Source organism: Lepisosteus platostomus, chromosome 5 (genome assembly GCF_059453375.1).
Source record: "Lepisosteus platostomus isolate fLepPlt1 chromosome 5, fLepPlt1.hap1, whole genome shotgun sequence".
In the NCBI taxonomy this organism is placed as follows: domain Eukaryota; kingdom Metazoa; phylum Chordata; class Actinopteri; order Semionotiformes; family Lepisosteidae; genus Lepisosteus; species Lepisosteus platostomus.
This window is the reverse complement of record NC_142615.1, coordinates 12,385,364-12,396,510: the sequence shown is the minus strand read 5'-3', so window position 1 is coordinate 12,396,510 and position 11,147 is coordinate 12,385,364. Positions and strand designations below refer to the sequence as shown.

Below are 11,147 nucleotides of genomic sequence, written 5' to 3'. Positions count from 1 at the left end.
GATTGGGGGGTGCTATTCATGAGTCAATAGCTCTTCAAGCACAACAGCCACAGTGCTGCAACCAGGTGTTTTACACCAGACATTTCCCCTAACCTTATACAACCTTGCTTTGAGTTGTGGAACATTTCTTTATTTTTTAATGGTTTTTTTTACTGTAATCAAGTGTTGTGCTCACTAGGCAGGCCTCCTGACCTTTCACAGTCATGCTTTGTTGTGTGCATTTTTAATTATCTTTTTAGGATTTTTTGAATTTGGCAACTTCCACCGAGATGGGTGGGGGGTGTGGGGGTGCTCTTCAATAGCTTTTTCATCTATACACACAAACGGATGTAACCAAGACACTCAGAACCTGTCACGCAGGGGCTGACTGCTGAGGATAGGGATCCAATGCGGTGCCCTTGGTAGGGTTGGCGCGAGACGCAGACGTAGTCGGAGTAAACAGGCAGGGGTCCGAGTCCGGGAAGGCGTAGTACAGGCATAGGCACAGAATCGACAGGCGAAGGCGTAGTCGAGGGACTGGCAGGGGTCGGAGTCCGGGAAGGCGTAGAAGTTGCGTCGGTAGACAGAGGTGTAAACAAAGAGACAGGCTTGGGTCAGGATCCGAGAAAGCGTAAAACAGGCGAAGGTACAAAATCGAGTGGCTAAAGCGGTAGTCGGAAAAGCGGGGTCGAGGTCCAGGGGAGAAGTCATAGTAAGGCAAAGGTGTAGTTAGTACATAAGCTCCGGGAGAGAATCTCAATCGTGAGCAATGACCGGGGGGCAGATGAGGGTTTAAGCAGAGGACTGATTGACACGTGCACGTTTGGTACGGGGAGAGCTCGTAGGAATGCGGGAGTGCTTGCCTGCGTGAGGGAGATTCGTGGCAAAACCAACAGAACCAACCTGAACTCACAGAAAAACAAGAATGCCCCCGAGACACCTGCACCCCCCCCGGACCACTCTGGTATCAACACCCCCAAACCCATCCATACCAGCTAACAAGACTCAGAATCAGTGCAACCCTCCAACCTGGACCAAGAGCAGGATGGGACAAGTACCTGCACCACACTACGCACCCCTCATCCAGACCAGCAGGACAGCCAGACCACAGACAGCACCATCATGTAACCCCCCTGTTCATTCCAACAGAAAAGCCGAACTGACCCCCACCAGCATGGCGACGCTGCAGCTCTGGTCACACCAGCAGGCCCAATGGGCTCAGAGCTGGGGGACATACAGATGCAGCCATTCAAAATGCGTGGGCGATACCGCATTATTTTCCGGTATGCTGTACGCAGTCTACCGCAAGTTACCGGTAAATACCGCGAGTTACCATAAATTCTCCTATAATATGACAAGCAAAATAATAGTATCCTGAATTTCGGCAAGGTGGAGCTAATAAAGCTCAACCTCTCATGTTTGAGCTGTGGCCATCAAAGTCTTTAACGAAGATATTACTAATAGTACTAATAATGAATGACCTTGGACAAGCTGTAAGTGTAAACTCAAAGTATTGCCCTGGTCAACATTCTTTTTTTCATTGACCGTCTTTGTAAAAGTAACACCACAGCATTTCGCAATCACGCATTTGTTTCCAATCATGCAAAGTACAGTAATTTTTGAGAATCGATTCACCATGCCTTTCACATGCTCATAAAAGAGATTGATTTAGGAACATAGACATATTACTGTATGAAAACTGTACTGTATACAGTATGTATATGTATATTTAATGTCTTAACTGTGCCCGTTTAAGTATTGAATATTCATATCTAATTTTACCACTGAAGGGAAATCTTAGTAGCTGAGCATAAAAAGAATAGGAGCATACTGCAACGCGTGTGAAGGTCATAAACGATATTAATTTTGGAACATAAACATACAGTATATGGCTGGTCTCGGTACTTTAAAGAAAACATACACGAAACATGGTTTCATAATGACCAGAATCGGTCTTGAGATATTTTTAACTTGATTTACAGTATTTGAGAGGTATGTCTTAACACCGATACTACAGTACGTAAATACTGCTCACGTATATGTTTCTAGGTTTATATTATGCATTTCATACGGTCAAATTACTTTTGAGCAACTAATAAGAAGCGCGAAACGGTATGCCCAGGGCGTTTTAGTTTCGTTTTACTGGGACTCTGCTTTAACAATGTCGCCGTGGATTGATTAGAGATATCAAGTACATACAAGTCATTTTTTAAATGTTGTAGTTCGTCTTGTAAAAATGTTACGAGTACATCATCTATCAACAATTACACAGGTTCTGTTTCCATATTGCAGATTTTGGTTACGTAATATTATTTTCTAAATTTCACGTTGTGAATATATGATTTGGGCAAACAGAGCCGCAAAGAAGTACATTATGGGTTGTTGTTTTTTTTTTTTGCAGTTTTATCTAGAACAAGCGATGCTTAAACCTTTGTCTGATTATTGTGAAAATATCCACACGACAGTTACAGTACCTAGGAGTTGACTTCAGTGATGTTGTACTGTGCTGTAAACTTGTTCTGTGCCTAGTCACATTATTTTATAGCGTTTTTATAGCGTTATCAAATCCGGAGGCGCTGTGTGTTAGTTTCCTGACTCCCATGTCACATGGTCTGTGATTGAAACCTGTGAAACCGGTTTAATTCGTCACAGCCAGCACTCCGGCAGAGAGGGGGTTGTACTCGTAAAGTAGAAGCAGGCGAGATTTCCAGCGAAAGACACCTCCCCCTCCCCCCCCACCCTCATACGATTCAAATTGTATTACAGCATTGTAATTACACATTGTAATTGTATTACACATCGTACACATGCTTAAAAGAGAAGAGAGAAAACGCAAGCCTTCTTACGCTAAAATGTAATGTAGGCTCTGAATGGGTTCAATTATGATTTGGGCTTGATTAAGGTCGCTGCCTTTCATCTAAAACCCTACTTGAATCCTTCTAAACTAAAAATCAGTGTTAGTGAGTTCTAAATAAAGAGGTATCCAGGTAACAGTGAAACGGGCGGACTGGGGAGTCTGGGGAGATCGCCCGTTTTCCATGTAAATAGTTCCCTGGTTCCGCACCCCTTGGTGTTTCTCTCGCTCTCTCTCGGGTCACCTGATCATTAGCTCGAAAGATTTCAGTGCTTTGTGTATATTCTAATGGTAGTGGGGGCAGGGTGTGTGGGAACAGGTTTGGTTGAAATTGCATTGGAGATCTATGTTCTTCACACCTGAAACATTTTCTCTGAAAGCATTTTCTTCGCAGTTTAACCGATCTTGTTACAGCATGTTACAGTTTACTATTATTAACCATATAAATTTTAAGTGCTTAATGCCATTTTTTGACCAGGCACGAATATTCTTAAATCCATATCTTCGCAAAGGAATCAGTGCGAATTGCAATACTAATTAAATTAAAACTACTAACTACTAACTAATACTAGCTAATTAAAACAAACCAGAAACGTGTTGTTCTGTCTAATGACATTACAAGTGGAAAGATTACAGATTTTAATCGTCTTTAATTTTGTTACGTTATACATTTTAGAAACGTTTCATCCATACAAACACCACAAAACTATTTTCGATTGTATTTCTGAATAGTATGTTACACTTAGTTCCCTGTTTTAAATACATCTAATTAAGAAAGTTAGGTGTTAGCATAAACTATTAGCAATCAATAATATTAAATTTAGCACTGTAATAAGCTGTTGCACTTTCCCCCGCATCTTGTAAAAATATATTTTCATTGTTCAAATGTACATTAAGTCTGACTATCATATAATATGTTAAATACAAAACTAAAGAAAAAATAGGGTTAAATATAATTCAAAATATTTTTCTAACAATGTTAAAATAAAATGTATTAACTAAGGAGTAGGATGGCACAGTTGTTAGTATGTTTTTTGTTTTGTTTCTTTTTCATAAATACAACAGTAGTACCTGATGTCTCAGTGGCTTTCAAAATTAAATTATGCATGCAAACCTGTGAACTAGAAAGATAACTAAGATATCCATCCATTTATAATGGTGGCGAAGTGGTTAGCATTGCTATCTTGCAGCACTGGGGTCCTAGGTTCAATTCCTGCCATCCTGTGTGTGTGGGGTTTACATGTTCTCTCCGGGTTACATGGTTTTTCTCCATATGTGTGATATGACTCCCTCTCGCACTCCAAAACATACTGGTAAGTTAATTGGTTTATGGGAAAACTGGCCCTGGTGTGTGTGTGTTTGTGTCTGTCTGTCCTGTGATGGACTGGCGCTATGTCCAGGGTGTATTCTGCCTTGTGTCCGTTGCTTACTGGGATAGGCTCCAAATCCTCTGTACTGGATAAAGAGATTAGAAATGGATGGAAGTAAAGGCACTGTGTGGATGGAACTATACACAGTGTTAGAAACCCACTATGAAATGGCAGCATCTCACTGGGAATAAAATATCTTATAGTGCTGGCTTAAGGAAACAGCCTTTCCACCTCTCTTGCACATCAGTATCCATACCTAGTTATTTAAACAAATTGCCTTTAATTATAAACATCTTAATATTCTGGCTCTGTGGATCTGCATCAGCTATGTTTGCCCATTCCTTCAATTCATGTGCATCCAACACACAGTTCAATGCCAGCAACTACACATCATCTAAAATACAATCCTTATTTCAGTATCTATGTAAACATATAGTCTGTTAACTTCATCATCTTCATCAAAAGTATGCCTAACCCCATTAGGAAGTGTTCTTGTTATAAGTGTATTCCTCAGCTTTCCCCAAATTATCTTCTTCTTGCCAACATCTCTAGTCTTTTATCCTGCAATAACTCAGCCAACACTTAAATCTCCAAAAGCTGCTTGTGTTAATTTATTTAAATCACAAATATCATGTGTAAATACTGGCCATGTAATACTCTGCATTGTGGAATAATAGTTTATTTTAAAGGGAACTAGAGAAACTAAGAACTAGAGAAATCAAGAAAGGCTTTTTTTCTAGAATTAATAAATGCACATCCTGTTCACTGGGGAAATTAAATCCACACTGAGCAATCTTCAATATGTTCAGAATATGACAGCAAGAATCCTATCAGGGATGCATTATACCTGTTTTCAAGTCCTTGCACTGGTTACCTATCAGATTTCGAGTCAACTTCAAAATCCTTATCCTCCTTATATACTGTCCTACAATTGTTATTATTGATCACCGAATTATTGTACTTGACATGACTTCATTCAGCCTTTCCTGAACGTCTATGACAGGCAGAGAGAGTGCTGTTTCTGGTGCGATCTTTTGCAGCTGACATTTCACTATTTTAAACGAACAAGAAATTAGATTGCTCATAAATCAGTTATTCTATATAAACACAGCGTAATTGCCCTCCGAAAATCCTCTTTTTCTTTTCTCGTTTTAGAGACCTTGATCGAAACTGATTTTAGATGTCAGAAAGGATTTATTTTCTCTGTATTTCCTACATTGCTTTGTCGAGATTTTAACTTTATATCTAACTTTATATCTAGGCTCAAATTTCAACTATAAATCGTACAGTAATTAATAGCAGTAAATACTGATGTTTTGCGCCCTCTTACCACAAAAATATGTTTTGTAGTTGGGATTAACTTTATTTCGTACGCGTAGCTACTCCGATTCGGACACCGAACAGTTAAACATGGCGGCAAATCAGACACCCAGAGAAGGGGGGGGGGGCGTCTTCTCGCCTCCATAACTAAAATGCCAAATAGGAGTGGCTTAAGCGACATACACAGTCGTGTAACTGACAGTTTGAGGTAGCCTATCGTGTAAATTTCGCTTTGTTGCTGATAGGTTAAGCTTTCGAAACTCTGCCCCAAAGTCATGTGACTAATTTTTCGCCCTGTTTCGTTGGTTAAACGCAATGATCACAAGCACCACCATGGTAACTGGGATGTGTAGTTTTTAATTCCGTTTGAATTATAACTGTACGTACTGTCTTCATATTTGGCCAGGGCTTAAAAGAGAAGGCGCGCCAAAAAAATTTGGTGCCGTCGTCTCCGCTTTAAAGGTACCCCCGTGCTGGAAGAATTTGACCTTGGAATGTTTGCCCAGCGTAGTTATAGTGGACATAAAAACAAGAGTTCGCTGGCATTATATCCTAGAAGACACAGACCGGCGCCAGACCGGTAAATGCTTGATGAACTAGGGATTGGACAGTTTCCAAGTGCTTGTACAATCGATGGAAATGTTCAAATAAATGTGCAAAAGAAATATACAAAATAATCATTTATTTCTTTATCATATTGGCTAGCTAATGTCCTCTCTTTGCTACTTAGTGGCTGTGTTTCTGCGTTGGGTAGCAACGGTTGACTGTTCTCAGGCGGAAGATGTAAACAGCTTAATTTTCGTGTTAAATAATTTTTAAAAATTAAAATTCATTCTATACAGCAATCACATGTTTGGGTATCGTTTCATAAAACTTTCATGCTTAAAATGTTTAGGGAGAAATGGAAGACTGGTGTGTATTTTTTCTTTAAACTATCAAGACCAGCCATACACAGTACAGTTTATGTACATACAGTAATGTTTATGTTCCTAAATTAATATCGTTTATGACCTTCAGATGCGTTATGCTCCTCTTCTTTTTATGCTCAGCTACTAAAATTTCCCTTTAGTGGTAAAATTCCATATAAATATTCAAAACTAAGCGTATTGAAACGTGCACAGTAAAGACATTAAATGATTAAATCTTTTCACTACCAACCAATGCACCACGAGTGCCCCTGTCGGTCATTTTGGCCAGCCAATCACTTACCGCGGTGCCCTACGGTGCCCTGCGGGTTTGTTACTGTACCGCGGGTTTTTAACGCTCATTTTGAATGGCTGCATCTGTATTTCACTTCAGCCTTTCACTCTTGCTTCCTTCCAATGAGGATGGAGCTGCGGGAGAAAGGGCGCTATAGAGGATCGCTGTGGAGAGCTGCTGCTGTGCTTTGACATCTGAGCTCTGTGGAAAACGATCTCAATACGATTCTGAAAAACGCGACTCCCCGAACGCCACCCGAACAAGTCTCCACAGCGGAAGCGCTGTCTCTCTTTTCAGCTGGCGATAAACCTTTCCTCGATCCTTTGCGGACTTGTAAAATTGTTCATGATCAGAATAAAAAACGCTCACGCTAATACACAAGCACCAGTATCTCGCCAAAGCTGACAAATAAACAGACGGACAAGCCGCACTGCACGTGTGAACAGGGGAATGAGCGAGCGAACGGGGATAGGGCGCCTCCTGTGCTTAAAAGCTTACAGCACCTGGTATTCCCAGGAGATCTCCCATCCAAGTACTAACCAGGCCCATCCCTGTTTAGCTTCCGAGATCAGACGAGATCAGGCGTGCTCAAGGGGATGTGGCCGTAAGCGAGAGCAAGGCTCGCTGGCACCCTTCTTATAGAGAGGACAGCTCTGTCACCTCTTTTACGACGCATCTTTTTTTCCCTTGCGTTTTTCTCTTCTTCCCACGTTCTCTCTCTTCACTGCCTTCGTCCCCGCTCTATTTCACTTCAGCCTTTCACTCTTGCTTCCTTCCAATGAGGACGGAGCTGCGGGAGAAAGGGCGCTATAGAGGATCGCTGTGGAGAGCTGCTGCTGTGCTTTGACATCTGAGCTCTGTGGAAAACGATCTCAATACAATTCTGAAAAACGCGACTCCCCGAACGCCAGCCGAACAAGTCTCCACAGCCGAAGCGCTGTGTCACTTTTCAGCTGGCGATAAACCTTTCCTCGATCCTTTGCGGACTTGTAAAACTGTTCCTGATCAGAATAAAAAACGCTCACGCTAATACACAAGCACCACAGAGATGGAGAGTGAGATGGGGCCTCATTTAGGACAGCATACCACCGCTTAATTCTGTCTTATTAACAAGCATTGCCGCTACAACGGCATCTCTCCTGTCAAACTTCCTCCTGACGTGTTTGACAGGATCTGGGCCGTGGTGAACAGTGGGAAAGACGCCCTGTGGAGAGTGAGGAACATGGGGCTGTTCAAAGGCATCGAGGTCCCAGTCAAGGCAGCAGGTAGCCTGGCCCTGTTCATCACCCGAGAGAACTATTACCTCAGAGATCTGTGGAGAGAAAGGAGGGAGGAAGCAGAAAATCTGTGGGAAATAGAGAGCATAGGTCAATATCTCAAGAAACTGTGAAAAACATTATCATGTTTAAGTAAAGAATGTGATTTACACCAGAAAAAAAGAAATTGTTGCTATGTAACTGGTACCGTGTCAAAATGTAATGAGATGTGATCATATATACTGTTTTAAGTATGTATATTAATGTAAAGCTTTCTAATTTGTGATGTCCTGTATTTTTTTGTGAAAAGAAAATAAAGTTCTTAAAAAATCGATTCACCCAGGGTGAGGCTCGGCCATTGCACTCCGGCTGTGCTGACCCCTGCGAATTCCCCAAATGTGGGAATCTCGACTGCATAATTTCTGGTAGTGGGGGACTGCGTTCGCGCTCTCCCCTGATGTGCTTGGTCCAATATCAGATACAGAAGAGTTACGACAACACGATCTGCGATAGGATCCCAGTTCGAAAGGAGTCGATGCCACTGCTGGTTCCCGGTTTCTTTTAGTTAGAGGTCCGGAGAAGCATTTCAAGCTGGTTACACTACTCCTTCCGGACATTCATTCCCTTTTCAAAGTCAGTCGTTTTGCTGTAGTCTGCATTATTAAGGCCAATTTATTTGGTCATGGGGGCCTCGGTACTGTATGCTAATTCTCAAGACAGTTTCACCCGTGTTCTGATTGCTAGGTTCTGTCAAACAGTGAATGGCTGTACCTCTATTGTATCTGTGCTTGTTTCAGCCAAACCGGCCTGAAAATCCAAAGCAAATAACAAGTCAAACAAAGAACCCTTGTTGGACAAAGACTCTCAGCCTCCAGCCAGGATCAGTCCTGCTGTGGCTCCGGGGCCGGTGGAAGAGAAATCCACTACGCCCCCACAACCGCAGACTGCACCAGACAAGCACGAGGGTTTGAAAACCCCCGAGAACAGTGAGGACCCCTCCCCCACTCCTGCTCCTCAGAACGAAGGCCAGTGTGGGGCCCCCCGGTGGAGCGGGTCCAGCGAGGATACCCAGGATTCAGCGGTGCTGCTTTTCTCAGACTCTGCAAGTGCTAGAGATGTCCTCCTCTCCTCCATCCAGTCCATCACGGAGGATCTGCAGCAGCTGGTGGGTGAGGAGGAAGAGGAGACTGGTGCATCGGCTGCACCCCTTTCCCCTCAGTGCTCCCAGGAGTTGGACTTGAGGAAAAGGAAAAATGACTCTGTTTTCTCCCCGAGCGAGGAGGAAGGAGAGCATGGTGATGGGGACAGCTGGAACCCCTCCACCCCTCCCTCTACCCCCTTCCTTGAAATGGACTCCGTGAACGCTTTTACTGCTGCCACCCTGATGAAGGCTCATTCAGAGGATGGCTGGCAGGAAATTGGTAAGAAGAAAAAGAAAAAGAAGTAAATCAAGAGAGGTATAAAAGCTTTGAAGATAGGTGGGATAAAGGGCCTTCTGATTGGTCAGGGGACAATAACAACAGAACCTCTGGCATGGCCATTCTTTTCAAAGGATGGGCATTCAAATTGAAAAGTATTCAGAGGGTCATAGATGGCAGGTTGCTGTGTGTGGATGTGGAATGGGGGACCGTTAACCTGCGTCTAATCAATGTGTATTGTCCTACTGACGTGGGAGGAAGGGTGGAGCTACTCAAAGCACTCTCTCCCCTATTGTTATGTAGCACAGACGTGATAGTGGGAGGGGATTTTAATTGTATCTTAGAGCACACAGATAGGCAGGCTAGCTCTCTGATAAAATTGGATTCCAGCTCACTGGCCCTGCAAAACTTAGTTCAAGACTTTAAACTCTCAGACACATATAGATGTATATATCCCACAACAGCAGGATATACATGGTCAGGGAGGAATCAGAATTGACTATTGCTTTGTCTCAGAGAGAGTGAAAGTTGTTGGGGTCACTCTTCAGGCTGTCTTCTTCTCAGATCATCAGGCTTTAGGGTGTAGAGTGGAACTCCAGGGTGGGACTGTCTTTGGCCCAGGCCTCTGGAAACTCAACACAAAGCTGCTAGAGAACGAGGGGGTAGTATCCCGCTACAAGGAGAAACTATCACAGTGGCTGTCCTTGCAGTGTCTGTATGGGTCAGTAGGAGAGTGGTGGGAGGAGGTAAGGGTGAAGACAAAGGCCTTTTTCATGGCTGAGGGAAGGAAGGCTGCTGCCAGACGGAGAGGAGTGCTAGCCAGGAAACAGAGGCAGCTGCAGCGTCTCTACACGAGACAATGGCTTCGATGTGCTCGAGGATATCACCCTTTTAAAAAAGGATGTCCGGAGCATAGCGGAAGAAAGTAGTCGAGGAGTGCTGTTAAGAAGAGTGCAGTTCTTGGAAGAAAATGAGAAGTGTACTCGCTTCTTTTTCAGGAAAGTGGTAGGCTCCAAGTCTGTCATGGAAAGTGTAGTTGATGAGGAGGGAAGAGAGAGTACAGAGCTGAGTGCTATCCTCTCCTGCATCGAGGCCTTCTTGTCACAGACGTCCAAGGGGACTAACCGTGGGGAGCAGGAGGGCGGAAAAAGACCCATATGCATAGCGGCGAGACGGGAAAAAGGCCCGGGCTCATTAGTGCAAAGAGTTCAGGAATGCCGTATAGAAACCTGTGCCCTCAGGGAGCGGACGTGGGGTGCCCTAGTGCTAGGCGGGTCTCAGGAAATCCGAACGTCAGTGCTGAGCGAGGACAGAGTGCAAGACCCTGAAATATTTAGCCCAAGGGAAAGAGAGGGACAGGAAGGACAGCAGACCAGAAACTAGGGACAGGACAGAGAAGGACCGCCCTCTGGCTGCAGAGGGCATGACACTTCTACTCAAGACTGTACAGCTCTACAGAGGTAAAGGATGAAGAAATTCATTTTTTTACCTCAAAGCTAGAAAACGTTTTGAGTGAAGAAGATAGGGAAGTACTTGAGGGGGATTTGACAGTAGAAGAGCTGAGAGGCTATGGAGAGCTTACAGAAGGGGAAAACTCCGGGTGCTGACAGGCTCCCTAAAGGGGTGTCTGCTTTTACTACTTATACGAATGAAGGCAAAAAAAGCCAATCGATGTGAACGAACGGCGCTTTACAGAGGAGTACTGCCTGACTGGATCGTTGATGAACGACAGAGGCCACTCCGACCTCTT

General features: G+C 43.6%; 1 non-coding gene and 1 pseudogene across 1 annotated transcript; one reads left to right on the top strand and one right to left on the bottom strand.

The window, feature by feature from the left end:
* Positions 1-7,214: 7,214 nt before the first annotated feature.
* LOC148663642 (5S ribosomal RNA) lies at positions 7,215-7,333 on the bottom strand (annotated as a pseudogene).
* A 938-nt stretch (positions 7,334-8,271) lies between these two features.
* On the top strand, positions 8,272-8,436 carry LOC148663641 (U1 spliceosomal RNA). The gene has a single exon (XR_015939102.1). It is a non-coding gene; the product is annotated as a U1 spliceosomal RNA (small nuclear RNA).
* Positions 8,437-11,147: the final 2,711 nt, after the last annotated feature.